The sequence below is a fragment of the Diadema setosum genome, chromosome 5, assembly GCF_964275005.1.
Source record: "Diadema setosum chromosome 5, eeDiaSeto1, whole genome shotgun sequence".
In the NCBI taxonomy this organism is placed as follows: Eukaryota; Metazoa; Echinodermata; class Echinoidea; order Diadematoida; family Diadematidae; genus Diadema; species Diadema setosum.
In genome coordinates, this window is record NC_092689.1 from 25,975,321 (window position 1) to 25,993,547 (window position 18,227).

Genomic DNA, 18,227 nt, shown 5'->3' on the forward strand with positions numbered 1-18,227 from the left:
GTTTGAAGTGAAAATCATTCTAAAAAAAACATTATAAGATAAAAGTGGGAATTTTCATGCATTTCACATGACCAGAAACGAGTGCAAAGGATAAAAACACATGAATACTTTTGCTTGTTACAAGTAACATTACTCAATGTTGTGATTCTGAAGAATTAAAAGCATGTAAAATTCACTTTACCTGGCCGAGCCGAAAAATTACACACATGAGAATTTTTGGAAACCATATGTACTGGATACAGATGCTATGCAGGTCATGTAAGAAATCTACTGGGGATAACACAATCTCATCGGATATGGGGTAAATGGCAGCCACATTTAAAATCCTGTCTGCATACATTTGTACACTGAATAGATCCTATGCATAAATAATGCAGACGGGTCATGATAGATTCTTACATACATCTATATATGTCAATACATTCACTGTGGGTGTATGTAGTGCAAAAGTATTTGCAATGTGTGATGCCAGTGCGTGTGTGTGTGTGAATCTGTTTGTTATGTGTGTGTGCGTATGCTCATTTGTCTGTGAGTGCATGAAACTGTTTTCATGCTACTGGGCATACCCTAGATGCTGTTCAAACGATCCATCAATGACACAGACATACATTCAGACAATCATGTTCTCTGCAGAAAAGAAAATGTCACGAGGCCCCAGTCTCATCGAGTCACATAGTGCCGACACAATAACGACGCTGCCCACACAATAATCAAATAATGTGATCAAGAAATATTCCCCCATCCCCAGCATTATATCAACAGACTTGGCATATCTTTATTACAACAAAATTACATGACAGTACTTTGTAATGGACTTGAGAAAGTAATATGAATTGGCGGGGCTGATACCCTAAAATTTTACTCAAAGCAAATTCCATTTCACCCAGATGACACATGGAATGTAATAATGTTTTGTCTTAATTTGTTCAAGAAGCACATCAGGTCATAATCGGGGTAGATAGATAGATAGTTTGATAGGTCAATAGACAAATAGATAGACAGAAAGACGGATATATCATGGATATAGAGATTGACAGATAGGTAGATAGAAAGATAGATAGATTGATAGATACATAGCTAGAATGATTTATTGATAGACTGATTGATAGGAGAGAGATGGATACAAAGAGAGATAGATAGATAGATAGATAGATAGATAGAAAGACAGACACAAAGACAGATAGAAATACATTGTAAATAGACAGACAGACAGACAGATGGATAGATAGATGGATAGATGGATAGATAGATAGATAGACAGACAGATAGATAGATAGATGGATGGATAGATAGATGGATAGATAGATAGACAGATAGATAGATAGATAGATAGATAGATAGATAGATAGATAGATAGATAGATAGATAGATAGATAGACAGATAAATAAATGTGATTCCCCCATGCCGATCAGTTTGTGGCTTTGCTTCCAGGCACCTGCCTCTCTGCCAGCTACAGCAAACCTAATTACGGGAGAGCACTCAGAGACACGTCGCTGTGAAATTTTGAGTGAGGGACACTTTCAGAGCGGTCTGCGTGTATGCAGTGTGCAAACGCATTGAGCCAACATCACCTCATCTCAAGGCTAATTTACAAGGAAACAATAGCATTCGAGGTTCTCCATGATATATCCTTACATCCACCTTAGGGCAAAAGAAAATCCCAAGTACACTGTCATTTTCCTGATTAAACCTTTCATGACAATGTTCAGCACCTTCCTGCAGTCCTGTACCGCTGTGCATATTTTTGCACAGTTGCCCTGAAGAATATTAGAGCACACAAAAAAACGTGACTGGGTCCGGTTGGGTTTCAATGTTTCTTGATTGTCTACAAATGAAGTTGATTTTTCATAGCACATACATCAACCTTCTACAAGGACAATTACAGTAAACATTGTTTGATAAACATTACAACTATACATTTGAGTGTATGAACATTATATACACACTGTGTTATATAAAAAAAAGTGGCATTGTAAGCATTCTTAATTATCATTGTTATCATCATTGTCAAATCGATATTCAAATTAAGCACTTTGTTTCTAGAACATTTAGTATCTCAATCTATACATCCCACTGATAAATCTTACATTTCAAATAGAGTTATTCTTTTCCTTCTATGTTAGGTTCAAGCAAACACAGTTTTTCAGATGGTGAAGATTACCATCATTTTACATATATTCTAAAAGGACATAACACTTCCTGCATCACCGCTGCCCATGATTTCATCTCATTTTGAAATTTGATTGATTTAGCCTCAAATCTACCATTAGTGTCACGTTTCCAGTACCCATCACTGCCATGCCTGTAATACCCCAAATGGCAACCCTGGATGAAGGAACAGCCGTTGCTAATGGCAACCCACTCATCTCCAGGGGGAACCAGGCATGAAATTTACTAATGCTCCGGCAAAGCTGCTAAAATGCCCCGCATCTGTCTAAATGTTTGGGGGGAGATATGGTGGCAACTGACACATGATACTATTGTTTATAATAAAGCACATTTCATTTACATTTCAGTACTAGGGGTGGAGGTATTTCACTTTTTCCCCCTAGCTTATAAAATTCCCTATTTTTCAAAACTTTGGCATACAGTTGTTCTTCTTCACTGTACCTCTCCTGAAGGCAAAACAGAATTTAAATAAGAAGAAAAAAATGGGCATTGCTACAGCTGGCATCTAGATTATAAGCATATATTTATGAGTAGTGATATTCATGCCTGTTCAACATCCAGTACTTTTTTTTCTCACTAGTGAATGTTCTTCCTCTTCCTTTCCAAAGCCTCACCAATAGCATTCATCTATAATTTCAACAATTTCTGATTTTGAGATAAGCTATTTTCTTTGTAGAGATGAACACAGAGATACATGTATAGATTACACTAAAATTCACAAAATCTTACTCCAACTTAAAAGAACCTATCATTAACTTTTTTTTTCTCACTTGACCTGTCTTTTCCAAAATACCTATAAGACTAAGAGCTTATGTTTCTCTAATGCGAGAAAGGAGTAAACTTTTAGGCTGTTCACTTCAGATGACTAACCTGGAAAGATATTTTCATACGTGGCATGTTTGCAAAACCAGGATGATGTTGGGGAACCAACTTTGCTTCCTTTTTTTCTGTTTCTTTCTTTCTTTCTTTCTTTTCTTTTCTTTTCTTTCTTTCTATCTTAATTCAATTCCCTTCAGTAACTGTTTTCATTTAATCCATAGGTTGATTGATCTGCCTCAGACATTTTTTTTTTCCACAGAAAATGCTACTTACCTACAAAACTCCAAACAACAAAATCAACTAACTCTAGGCCTCAACACCATGCCGATATTACAAAGCTCATTCTTTTTACATGTGTTAACAAAAACTTGAAATTACCCAATTTATCACCAACCAAAATAATGACTGCTTTGACAGAAGTTGTAAATCATGAAAATAACTTGAAGAGTATACGAAAGAAGTTTAATCATGCAGTTTCATGCACAAATGTGTTCTCTGTGTTCAGCCCATGCCATGATGTGCTATGATGTTGTGTCATGGTGTTGGGTATGCCATGGCTATGGCAGCACAGATTTCAGTTGACAATAGCAGACATCAATCAAAATGCATTATTTTCTCATACGAGTTTCTGTTTCGATTGCCATCAATTGGCAATGCAGTCTCATTCCATGGGAAACAGACAGAAATAGGGCCATGCAAGATGGAAGAACTTTAACAGATAGCACAAAATGTGAAAGATACAAAAATAATCATTGGAAGAAAATGTCTACATTCTCTAAGCTTGTCATAAAAACAAGGAAAACTTATACTCACACTATTTTCATCATTTTCTTCTACAATTTTGGTTTAGTATTGAAAAATCTGCTCTCTGCTGTGTTCTGATGTTTAATCACCATAATAATAATATAAAAAAAAATCTTATTATATTACAGAATGTTTATACATGAAATCTACCTGGGATTCTAAATATGCATCAGCAATGCAATAAATGCAACTGCGAAAAGGTGAAAATGAACTCTAATGCCAATTACAGTAAGTCAGTCAATTACTGCAGCACTGTTATAGTGACAATAATGGTTTCATCTTCAAATTTTCTCAATACTTGCACTGAGGGCCAAAATTACAATGTACATGGGCATGCAGTGTGTCATCTGGCTACAGTTCCTAGTCGTGTTTGACAGTGCTTTTGACAGCCATCACCAACGTATTGTGCATTTGTTCATGGGTAGACTTATAGCAAGAGAGGGCAGTTTTGCCATAGCCATAAGTGTCATCAGACTTGTTCATTGTCTGCTGTTGAGAGTAGAATTCCTGTAGGATCACAACACATAATGGCAATTCCATGCTAAGAGCCTTTTCGGATGGTGGACATCCTGCTGAAGAAATACATCTGCTTTATTGATGTACATGAATTAGTTAAGTGTATGTGTGAGTCATTTTGAAATTCTGTTAAGTGCAAACATTTTGCAAGATTGCAGTGCATTCACAGCTGCATTTCCATTCAATAAGCCATTTGTCATCAGTCTCAAATTCAAGTCACTTGCCTCAACTATAAGATCTAAATTGAGGAGGATCTTCAAAAACATCATTTAATTGCTCTCTCATGCTCTACTGCAATTTCATTATTGTTTTATCTGAAATACCTTTATATGTAACTGGCAAAAAAAAAAGTCCTCAAAGTGAGTTTATAACAAATCACACCAGTGATACTATCCTTGGAGTATTCAACTGGACTTTGGGCAGAGATGAGATTCAAATTCATTCAATTCACAAAAACTACATCAAATAAAGTAGAATCAATGGCAGGTCTTCTTCAATCACCTTTAGGAAAATAGAAGAAGCCCTGGATTGCATTTAATTAATTAGCTAATCCAGTTCTGTTGGCCAATAAGGGGCAGTGCGTGCATCCACAACAACCTCGTCACTTGAGCGCAATCATTAAAATTCTGCACTGGTTAATCTATGCAGTTAATTATCTGCCTACACCTTTACTGTGCATCCCAAATCATTGAGTGCACAGTTAATGTTGTAAACCAGAATGAATCATTTACTAGTGCAGAGACAACCGTGACTGATTGCACTTCACTCATGAAGTTGTGTTGAAAAATTAATGACAGCAATGCATTATTGTCATATGTTTTATTTGTTGGGACTGCAAGAGACATGTAAGCCCTGAAAATTTTGACACAGTGACCACCTTTAAGAAAAAGATATGAATAGGTATACATGTTTCCCTCATTACCACTGCAAGAAAAAATCTTTCGAAGGGAAAAAAAAATTTACTTTCCATCCAAATCAAATACAGGATGATGTAAATTGTCTTCATATCACAGCAGTCAACATTACACTGTAATACCTCAATCTGTTATCTGCCAACCCAGTAAATTGAAGAGCACAATGAACAATTACAACAATCATAGAAAGGTAGAAAGAAAAAGATGAAGAACGAGAAGAAGGAAGAAGAAGGATGAAGAAGAGGAAGGAGGAGGAGAAGAAAAGAAGAAGAATAGAAGGACAAACGAATGGGGGGGGGGATGGAAGGAAGACCAAAGGAATAGGAGAACGAAGATGAAGGAGTAAAAAGAAGAAGAAAAGATAGAGAAACACAGGTCTGTAATGAACGTCATGACAATGACCAACTATGAAAAAAGAAATAATAATAATAATGACATGCTTCCTGCATCATTTTCCATGATCAGCTTCCGATGTAGGCAGCCTGTGAAGGTGTCATGGTCCTTACCCTTGGGTTATTACTCGCCCATGATATCCTAATAGGCTGCACATAATGGGAACCATAAAGCCCTCATTACAGCACCCTGCATGGAGAACTCATCACGGAGTCCAATCCGGTACATTGAGGCATTGTCTCCCAGCAACAGTCAAAGGTGGAGGATATTACAGAGGAGGGGTGGGTGGGGGGGGGGGGGTGTGCTACTGCTGCCAGGAAATAATTAAGAATGAGAGAGAGAGCATTGCAAGAGAGTAGGATATTGCAAGGAGCCTCTGAGAAGATTGGGCAGAAGAGCATTTCACAGAGGTTCGTTTAACTCCCATGCTGTGTATTGCTCTCGCCATCTATGAAACAATTCGAAAGACTACAAAGACAATGTCTAGTGAATACACAACATTTGTGTTCCTGAGCAGAGTAAGAGGCAGCCATAGTGATCATTTTTGGTCTATATTGAAAGCTGATTCAGCATGGAAACTTGTAGGAGTTAAATCCCTCTGTATGCAATCTTTTCTGTGTCATTGCTGCCAAGCATGATGTATTTGACAGGATAATATATCTTTCTCACACTGAACTCCCATTAATTGGTAACTGTATATTTTCTTTTTTTAATGTTTGCTTTTTTTATTGCGATAGGATGGCAAAAATTTTCCTGTTGACAGATGATACTCTCGTAGACTGATAATAACTCATCACCATCATCATGACAACATGCAACATTACAAATCCTAAGCACAATGCATTCATCAACAGCCATGATTATCATTTTCCATTGCCATAAAAAATGATGTCCCTTTGTAACAAAATTGCACAAAGGTAACCGTCCCTCAACAATTCTTCAATTTCAAAAATGAAAGCCTTCGTCACCCTCTTGGTTGCAGAAAATAGGCCATATGCTTCACAGATACAATCACAATGCTTCTTTGATTTGAATTTGGTTTTGAAAACAGGCCATATATTCTTTACATCCATCCATCTCTCCTCTATACTTTGTGATGTCACGCAGAGAAGAGATTTCTCCTCCTTTTCCAGAGATCCTCCCTGATCTCTAGGAGCCATGAATTGGCATCTCCCTGCCTCCAATTAGGGCTCAGATATCTGAACTGGGGAGCACAATGAAACCGTATCCCTGCAATTCACTTGTTTTCATTCACAGGGGGTGTTCCCAAATTTAGAATCTGGCGGAGAAGTGTGATCGAGCTATTTTGCCCCAAATATTGGGTCAGACACACGTGGAATCAGATCCAGATGTCTGGAGTGGCATGCTTTATCTCTCCGCATCAATCTCCCTCACCCCCAGGGCCCCAGTCACATCATGCATTTCAAGCCATAACAGTTGATATTACTTGCAACAAACGCTGACAAGAAGATGACGTTAACTACTAGAAGAAACATCTCATATGTGGTTGCTATGGTAGCAACAATCATCATAATTTACTATAATTTCAAGTCTTGCTAGGAAAGACAGCCTCCACCCATAAACATTTCAAGAAACACTGCACACTGAACTTCATCCATGGCATAGGAAAGCCTTCATATGTAATCAATGAAGTTTTCTGATGACAATACATTTTGCCAGAATGGCATATGTGACATTTTAGCATAAACTTCAAAGTTTAGCAAATGATGATATATTTTGGACATTTGATCAACTCCTTGGCACTCTTGCTACAGAAATATACCCCCACCCCCATCCCCCCCCCAAAAAAAAACAAAAAACAAAACAAAAACAGCAACAACAATGGGACAATTATTTTGGGAGACTCTTGTGAAATCACAGTGGTAAAATGTTTAAAATTTGTGTGAAATTGAGCAAGTATCAAGATAGATCATTTTTCAATGACAATAGGTCATGTTATCAAGTATCTTGCAACATCATGACACTAGCTGGAATTTCCATCTGCAAGCTAACAAAATGCAGTAACTCCCTTTTGCAACTGCTCACAATATCTCTCTTCAGCTGATTGTCTGGTTAATAATTTGCTGGTTAACATTGTTTTAAAAGTGTGTGGGGGAATTTGCATGATTGATCTGCAAGAACATAACTAAAAATTTCCTCCCCAAGCAAATCATCACAGAAACATGACCATGCCTTTAAGCCAGGATATGAGGCAGGGGGGAGGTAGGGTGGGGGAGGGGTGTCATCATGGAACAGCCTGTTCCGAGTTGACTTGAACATGAGCACTAGGAAAAACATTCCCCAAATGATTCTCTTAAGATTCAAAATCTCTCTTCCCTAACATACTCCTCCGCACTCCTCATATGGATGCTTCCCAAGCATCATCTTTCATTCCACCAGTCCAAGGGAAAGACTCCAAGGCAGGATGTTTTGGACCCTTGCCAAACATTGTTGATGAGCTCTCTGAAAAAGCCAAGACTTTTCTCTCCCTTCCCAAGTACTTTAAAGGGCCATTGCGACGCAGGAAACGAGCAAACCGTCTATTCAATGCGACTAAAAATTGATACAGAGCCCACTCAGTAATGCAAGCTTGATGTAATATCATGTTAGATTGTAAACACAAGTAGTATACTCATGATTTTGACAACTGTGCAGGCAGAGTTGCACACCAACCCATTTTTCTACTGGTTCGACCTGTCTGTCGGACCAGTAGGTAACCAGTTTTTCTAGGTACCCAGTTTTTCTATTTTCTTACTGGTCCATTTCTGAAAAAGTTACTGGTCCGACAGTGATTTTCACTGGTCCTGAACCGTCAGACCAGTGCCAGTGTGCAGCGTTGGTGTGGGTACATTGTTTGTTTGCTTTTTTATTCCAGATACAGATTTCATACAGATTTCAGAAATATTGAGAGGTACATTGTATGTGAAAGAGTGACAATGAATATAGAAATGAAGGGAGAGAAAAGAGCACAGGATTGGTGTTAGTTTTGAAGGGGGGGGGGGGCTGTTTACATCAGCTGCTAATGTCACGACAGCATGACTCTTCCTCCCAGACAGAGACACATGAATAGTGAAGAGATCTTCCCAGTGGACCAGCCATCCATCAAAGCCGCCATCTTGAATGACAGCACAGACAACAGGAGTCCACCACAGCCAAAAACTCTACTCCACCATCAAGATCACTGCATCGTCATCATCTATCATCATCTATCCATGATGCGGGAGAGGGTTGGCAGCAGGAGAGGAGAGAGAAATCATCTCACAGCCGCATCACTTCAGCTCCATGTAAGGATGGAGACAGACAATTAAAGGAATCAAGGAAGAGATTGACGGGGAAGGAAACATAAATCAAATTCTATTTCCAATGCCAGTCATAGACAGAGAGGCAAGCATCTTTAATTCCTGCAACGACATTTGGAGACAATCACATGCATGATTGCATCTAGTGGCTGCTTCCAATCAGAGGAGCAGAATCCGCTAAGAGCCAATTACTCATTCTGTGTCTCACAGACTCGAGGATTTCATCACCAGTGGGGGAGAGCTGGGAGATGGTCATATTGGGCGGGTGTTCATAAAGATGCTGGCGAATATGCCAATGATTGGCAGTGAGCAAGCCCCCATTTCTCGACTCCATTGATGACAGTCCCCTCGTTCACATTAGGCCCGTTCACAAACAACGAAAATCGAAATTTCAATCGCGATCCAAATTTCGATTTTTTTTTCGACCGTTTATACACAGGGAAAAATCGCACTTCGCAGCAAGGAAAGAACGATCAGTGGCCAAACTGCGCATGCGCGAATCTTGCATGACCGAAGACTGACCCCGCAGTCCCAATAGAGTTTCGCACGCGCTACGAACGATGGGACAAAAAATACCGATTTCCGAATCTCGATCGCGCTCACACACACGACGCTTGGCAAAATAATCGCGATTATTCTGAAAAATCGCACTAATAGTGCGAGTTGGATCGCGATAAGGATCGCGGTAATTAGTGAGATTTTTCTGTCCACACTGGAAAAAATTTCGAAATTTTGATCGCGATAAGAAAATCGATTTTTAAATCGCACTTTTTCCCTTGTGTGTGAACGGGCCTAATGTCCCCCGCGTCGCGGGGACAGCCTCAAGAGATCTTATCTTTTTTACGACTGACCGTTCACATTGGTATCTCATCTGTCCCCGAGCTGTGGGGGCAATTGGGGCTTGGGGCGAGCTCTGCCAGGCATAGCGCATGCGCACATTTGATGACCACAGCTGGACGCTATCAATTTCGCCCCAAGGTCACTCTCCCCTCCAAATCTTGTCCCCGTACCCGGCTTGATTCGCGGGGACGAGGGGACAAGTCCCAGCGAGCGTTCACATTATGGTTTTGGAGGAGAAAGTCCCACAGCTCGGGACTTTCCCCGCGGCGCGGGGGACAATGTGAACGCAGTGACAGACATTAGAGATCTCCAAATCGGTGAAGACACAGTCCACTGCCCTGATCAGCTCTCTGTTTATGGTGTCTTTCAGCATTTCTTGCTGACCCACATTGTACCGCAGCACCTGTTTCAGCGCGATGAAAAATCTTCAGAGAGATTTTCAGAAGAAATATCTTCTGTTTCTGAAATATGCAGCAGCACATTCTTCTAACTTCAGTGATGTACAGTCTCATTGACATCAAAACAAAAAATCCTTCAAACCTAAACATGTAGCTTTGACTTCAGCCATCAATTCTACCATCACTACTGTAAAACCTGAAATGTTCATGTGCATTTTGATTTCACAATTTTGCAAGAGCAAAGTATGCAAAATTTAAATGCACGCAAAGTTTTTGTCTGCACTACACTATATGCACTGAACGCCAGCAGCAATTCGAGAATATTTCATGCCACGAGAAAGGCTGTCAGCTCCGATTCGTAAAAATTTCAGGCCCGAAATATCTTGCCTTACAGTATTTACCATTCTTCTTCTCATATACCTCCATCTCCTACTCCTTCTCTTCTTCCTCTAGCTGCTTACCAATCTTCTGCCAATGCTGACCATCTTTTCCACCTTCTTCTCCACAGTTGCTACTTTTTATTCCATATACCTTCTATTAATACCTTCTTAATCAGTTTTTTTTTTTCATCAGCGTAAAATCAAACATTCTCATGGCTTGAGGATGAGAAGTGACAAGGCATAACCACAAGTTCACCATCTTTTGCTTGTCCACAGTCATGAGAATGTGCTATCTTTGTAGCCTCAGTTTTTGATTGCTAATGCATCATATGGAAGTGTCTGGCCAAACTAGACATGTCAGTAAAACAGAAACAAGTGACAGAAACAAAGTTAAGTAAAACTTCATTTTCTTATCAAGGGTGTCTCCTGATGATATTTGATTGAACTTCAAAGATGGTGCAATATAACATTGTTCATCAAGTGAAAAAAAAAAGAAGAAAATCTAAATAAACTTCAACTTTCTAGCAGAGGGGTTCTTTTTTAGATTCCAATTGATCCTTTAATTCAGAATTCAATGCATACAACTTGCATACTATCTTTCCAATAGCAATGAGGTATGTCTTATTATATATTCAGATACAGACCGAAGAAAAAACAGATTTTCATTCCACCATTTCAAAATGGTAGCCCGCTTTATTTTTTTTTCCTCTAAAGACGTCCTAGTGCCACAATTTACCAAAGAGGACAGGATATCCTGTGACACGCCCTTGACCTAGGCACTTACCATCTAATTCAATGCCCTGATGTAGTTGTCAAAGGGAGGACAGTAATGTCAGCTGACAGGCTACTCTGATCTACCATTTTACTGTGTGTCAGGATCAATCAAAGTACACTTGACAATCACAGGTACTGTAAAAGCCAAGAACATTCATGGCATGAAACTTTTGTGAATTTGAGCAGACAGCCTTTTTTTTCTTCTTCTTCTTTCTTTTTTCTGCAGCATGAAATTTTCGCGATACGTCACTTGCCTTCAATGCATTGTACATTTCACTTTTGCGAATCATGGCTTCTCACGAAATTCGGTGACACAAAAATTTCTGGTTTTACAGTAGCATATATCCTCTGTACGAGCAATAGACAGATTTTGAAGAAAAAAACCCAAAATTTGTACATAAACAAAGACAGAAAAAATGAAAGAAAGAGACAAAAGAAAGACGGATGTGACAGGCAGGCAGAGACATAAAGACAGATGTATAGATGGATGGACATATAAGATTGGCAGATGCCACCATAGGGTAGGATTTTGTTCTGCCTCACTTTCACTTTAAAAAGCAGGGTCTGAAGGTAGAGTACAATGTATAGTGAAGACCACTCAAACAGAAACTAAACAGCCCTAACAATGACCATGGGGCACTTTAAAAACCATGACCTTATGCTGAGGTCACTTCCACAATACTTTTTTCTTCTTTCTTTAAATTCCTACAATGTAAATTTTATGATTTTACAAATTTTAAAGATAGGAATGTCGAGACTTTTTGTAAAAATACAGCAACCATATGATATCTTGGAAGAGAATTACTGAAGACTAGCGTTCTCATTTCATCAACTAGTGATAAAAAAGAATGGCTGTTATATATTTCCTTTCATAATCAATTGCAAATTGCTTCAAGATTGGGCATTTTCAGGCATCTGAATAAAGTCTGTTTCACACTGATTCTCCTTGGTTGCATTTTTATGACTAACAGAGTTTCTTGCAAGAAAACAGTATCATACATGTTCCTGTCAATTTTGAATACAGACTTTCTTCGGAAGACATCAAAGAGAGAAGAAACTTGGGCCTTCAAAACCACCTCATACCCTGAGATCTCTCATTCAGAATGATGTTCGCTTTCTTTTATATCACTGTAGCTGTCAACCTTGTCTGCTCTCATGAGACTGCAATCCATCAAAGATTGCTCCAGATAAATGCAATTATGATCAAAATGGCCTCATCAAATATTAACACACCTTTGGCGTGGCACAGGGCTGTGGCCTAGTGCAATGATGCAACTATTTCTCAGCACACGACACCCAGCACGATGTGTGCTCACACCCTCCATGGCTGTGTGCATGTGGAACACAGCAGACTGTGTCTGGACCAAAAGATTGAATGCCGTCTGCACCACGGATGATGGAAAGCATGGGCTCCTTTCCTCTGACTCTTCGCTTTTAATACCACATTTTGAAGAGCATCCAGCGATTCAAAAACCTACTTTACAGGTTTAGAATTGAAATTTACAATGTATACAAGTAAACTCTGGTATAAAGGCTAAGTGAAAACTATTCACATGCAAAACACTGTACACTCGGCATAGACATTTAAGGTGAAAAATGTAAATTTTTATATTCAAAATTGTGAAAGTTTCAAATATGAAAATCAGTTGGCTCTGTACAGTTTGTACACGTTCAGTTCATACGTATCAGGCAACACAAACCTCTTAGGGCAAACATTGGAATTTTCTACGAACTTCACACAGCTTATTCTGGTATGAGTCATTCTTGAATGTTGTTACTGTATTGGTGGTATGTGCACCATCTGAACATAGGGGTCAAAGCTCTGGTTCAGCAACAATGAAATGTTGTTCCTTTTGTCCCCCCCCCCCCCCCCCATCCATTTCATTAAATCATATTCCCTTCAGGCCACTAGAAACTGATTGCAACAAAATCCAAGTACTGCACACACAAACAACAGCTTGCAACAATGATTTCTTTCATGTCAGTATAATGCAAGCATAATCATGTTTGCAATTTTTACCCTCCTGGCTGAAAACACTGTTGAATTCCAGAATTCCAGGGAGAACACTTTTCTGGTCATGAACCAATTTCATGCAAGAATGACAGACAAAAAAAGGAATTAAAGCAGAAAAATACAGTTGGAAGGAGGAAAAATCAACTGAAATATATATCACTAAAGTAATCTAATCTCCACTGTATATTTTCACTGGCTGATGCTTCAGTTTATCAGCCCCTATCAAGAGTATCATGTTGTTTTTTATCATCATTATTACTATTAGACACTTTGAAAAATAATGTTGTTATTCCATCACCTATGTAAGATATGTATTTCACTAATGTTTTAAAGGGTAAAGATTACAAATTACACCTGCTTTACACTGACATGAGGAGAACTCATTGTGGCAAGCTGTGGTTGGTGCGTTTGTGAGTGCAGTGGAACATTCCTGAGTTTTGGAGATGAAAATGTAGACTGAAATTTCTGAAATTCATTTCAATTTCAATCTTCTATATTTTTCTTGGTTGAAGTAATATCATTAAATAAAAAAGCTGATGCCTTGTGATAAAATCTAACTCTACCACAGGTATACCAAATTGTATCAAGCTAAAGCAACAATCAGCCTCAGTTCAGTTTCATTGTTTTCTTCTATTTCTCATTCTCTGCTTTTTCTCACAGGAACAAACTAGCTTTTTGAAAATATGACACATTCCATAATGTTTGCAAGAAATTCAGACATTACTTTGAACACTTGCCCCCGTGCATTCTCTGTTTGTATCCCCTTTTGACACCATTTTGTTTTCATTTCTCCCCGCAGCTGTCATCATATCTGGCTCCTGGCAGGTGGCAAGAGAAATACTATCGTCATGGTAACGACTCGCTTTGGACTACATGGCTTGAGAGAGTGGCAATGGCTTGCCAAATGAGACGTCACATTGGGCAGCAGGGGGGAATTTAATTGCTGGATATCATTATACCAACCTACTAACCCTGCATGAAATGTCCAACAAATTGGTTACATTAAATACAAACATAAAAATGCTAGATACAGGTCGATGGCAGTTCAATTGGAATTGAATTGGAGCTGAATTGGAGTCGAATTGCAGGTTGAATTGCAATGCCACCCCATGTTTGAGATAACATTGATGAAACAGAGCATACATAATTGTAGATTTTGCATCAAAACTAAACATACACTTGTAAAATGATGATGCTATGGAATCTAAGATATTTTAAATGTTTTCACATACTAATGATGCTGGCTGCTATCAACATCATTGTTTCATTAAAACATGGTAAACTTTAAGGTCCCCTAAATCTCATATTCTATGTTCCTGCTAACCCTGCATGAACTGTTCAACAAATTGCTTAGATTAAATAAAAACATCAAGAGGTCTATGGCAGATAACCCGTTCCATACTGAATTCTGAAATTCCCAGACTTAATACATAGGCCGTCAAGTTCCCGTACGGAACAGGTTATATAGGAGTTGAATTGCAGTTGAATTGCAGTGGCACTCCATATTCAAGATAAAACTGACAAAACAGAGTAAACTACAAAGAATGGCAGATATTGCATTAAAAAAATAGATGTAAAATGATGAAGTTATGGAATTTGAGATATTTCAAATGTTTTTGCAGTCCAGTGGAGTGATGCTGGCTGCTATCAACATCATTGTTTCATTCAAACATTATAATATACTTTAAAGGTAGGGGATACCTTTTACAGACCTCCCCAAATGTAGCAAAACATTAAATATAAACCTCAGGGGACTTGTTACATAGGCCACTGCTGAGAAATTTGGAAGTCAACAGTTATCTACAATTTGAAAAATGCACAAAACTCAACTACTCAGTAGTTCTGTGTGTCAGCCACACTTAAGCCTTTTTGTTGCAGTCTTCTGTATTTTTTTTTTTATCTATAAACACAAATCTAAAAGTATAAGAGCTGATGTAATAACATATAGAGTGTGTGGCAAGAATGTATATAGAAATGTTTGTAAGTTTTGATGAACTTTATTCACAAAATATACATGATGGACACACATAGGTAGCCTAGTAATGTACTGGAATTTACGGTGAGCCCCGAAAAAAATTCAATTCAAAATCTAACGGTCAATAAAAATGTACTAAATGTTACCTTCCACTTTCAATACTTTATGGGAGTTTCTAAAATGATACTCTCTTCAACATATCACTGTATTTATACAACTCTTCATTTAAGGCATGCAAATGGGATTCCCTACCTTTAATATCACTTTGATATTCTATGTTCCAATGTTGACAGAACATAACCATTTCATTTGCTTGACTTTTACTATCATTACTTACAGTTCATCATACAGCTCACCTAGACGTGGAGTGGAATTTTACTTTAAAAACCCAATACTTAGGCTCAAACAAAAATCAGTACTTCAGTTACCACTTTTAGTAACAAGTATCACCACACAGCATCCTATTTCTAGTGTTCAGTCAGTCAATACTGTTACATTTGTATGAATAGCAGTCATGCAGAGCTTGAACCAGTTTGCCAGATATGACTGGGATATCACCAGCACTATACACATTTTGGATGTCACCATAAACCTATGATGGATGGGTTATTGCCTGCAGGGAATTGTAACGTGACCTCTTCATCTTGACCTTGGTATTACCTTTCTGGAATGCAGATGTCAACAGGAGTTTGTCTAGCTTCAAGTTCAGAGCAAATGTTGCCATTTCAGGGTTGTAAGTTATGCATTTCACAGTGGTTTCATTTCTGCAAATTTCTTCGAGCTGACAGATGTTTGCGATAATAACGACATACCAAAATATTGCCTCCTATCACATAAATACCATCTCCCATGTAGGACATAGCTAACTTTGCTTCTTCAAATAGATAGGCCTACTTATTTCTTATTTCATCTATGTGGTTCTTGGCCTTGAATTGTAAGACTCTGAAGACAATCTGTCTTCAGAGTCTCAGTTTCATGCAAGATGGCAAATGCAGCAGACTGGAAATATGACTTGTATTACAAACATAGGCCTGTGTATAATAAAATCAGCATATCACAAAGCTTCAAGAAAAAAAGAACTAGCATTTGCATAAATTGACAATTTGTTTTTCTTTTTTACTGGTTTAGTGGACATAGAACTCACAGTGCTTTGATATTGACTTTTGTTTTTTACAGAGAATCAGTGAGGTGAGTCAAAGATTGTATCTCAAACAATTCAACATCATGACATCAAATTCACCTTGAAAAGCAATGTATCACATCAGTCAAAAAACAACAACAAAACAACAACATAAGGCCAAGAATTGATCACAAAGAAAAGTTCTTGTCATATGTTCATAAAATCAACTGATTCTAATCTAAATTTTTGAGGCATCCTATGGTTCCTATTGGACATCAAATTCCGATGAAATTCTGTCGAGAATGGGAGAGATCGTTGCAGTAGACACAATACCCATCAATTTAAAATGTACATCTCCTGCCAGCAATTTATAGAATATAAGAAACTGACTTGACAGGTTTCATCACGCTTGTAAAAGAGAAAGAGAGACCACGGAGCATTTATGTATGGCAGCAGCTACAACCAGTCTTGCCATTTATTACTAACAGAGAATGCCTACACAGCACGCAAAACCAATCTTGCCAATATCGCCTAATCAGTAAAAGGCAAGAAAGCTGTCATACCTTTGCATTGCTAATCAAACAGAAGGAGGTTTTGGGTATGGACTCTGGCTGCTCAAGTGTGATTGACAGATGGTAGAGAAATGAAAAATTGATGCCTATTTTAGAATGGCATGTCAAATGTCTTGAATGAGCCTTATGATGATGGATGGCATTAATATTAGTACGTAGATAAAGATTGGCACATTGCCAGTTTATTTATGCTCTTCATACAGACTAAGCACCCTTTTAGCTCACAATAATATTATCTCAGGGCAAATGTAGATGTAATTGTGTAAGATTAAAATATGTCTACATTTGTCTTGGATTTGTGAAATATCATCACACTGAAGAGACACTTTCATCTTTTAATTTTTTCAACACCTGATGACTTAACATGAATCATTTCTGGCAATAACTGCATAAAAATTAATGATTAAAGAAAAAAAAGAGAAAGAATAACTCAACAATATTAAAGAATGGATGAAGAAATAAATGAATTCAAACATGGGTAGATGTGTGAGTGAATGAAGGAATGAGTGGCTACAAGAATGAATGAATGAATGAATGAATGAATGAATGAATGAATTACAACATTCCTGGACACCTCCTTCAATTTGCACTTCAGACCCACTGAATCTCTCATGGAACATTTTTGTCTATTGGTAACCCAATTCAAGGTAATGCAAGAATTAAATCATCAAACACACAAGTACTCCCTGATATGAGTAGCATATGGAAAGGGTAATCAACAAAGGTACACTTGATGCCCTGTTTTGGTGAGTTACAATGAAGCTCTTGAAGCACTGTATTGTGTTCTGACTTCACTTGACAAATATCATCACAGATAATTGGCCTTTTTTTTCATTGATGTCATCCTCTCAAGTTTGATGGCTGACAAGATTTCAAGACTTCTCAGAATATCAAAATCCTATGAACAAAACTCTGATATCATCTCACTCCATGAGGCAAGTATGAGAGTATCAGCGAGTCACACATATTCGGTTGCTTCAAGAAAGTCTCATCTGCACAGCTATTGTAAAGCAGTAATCCCCTTCTGCTTTTAAAGTAGCAATGCACGGAAGAAATTCAAACTCTAAAATCTCCATGTGGGTATTGGGAGAAGAATGGGTCACATCTGCCGGGCTATTTCAATGTAGTGAATACATGTTAACCCTCTGAGACTAACTTTTTTCAGACACCATTGCCAACCCATGCAGTTTGGTCACCAGCTGGTCGTGGCAGAGTTAAACAGCGAGAGACTTTTTCATT

At 38.2% G+C, this 18,227-nt stretch overlaps 1 protein-coding gene across 1 annotated transcript in view; it reads right to left on the reverse strand.

Moving 5' to 3' along the window:
* The window catches only part of LOC140228809 (uncharacterized), a 199,809-nt gene that overhangs the window by 166,696 nt on the left and 14,886 nt on the right, over positions 1–18,227 (reverse strand). The gene's annotated exons all lie outside the window — the stretch shown is intronic.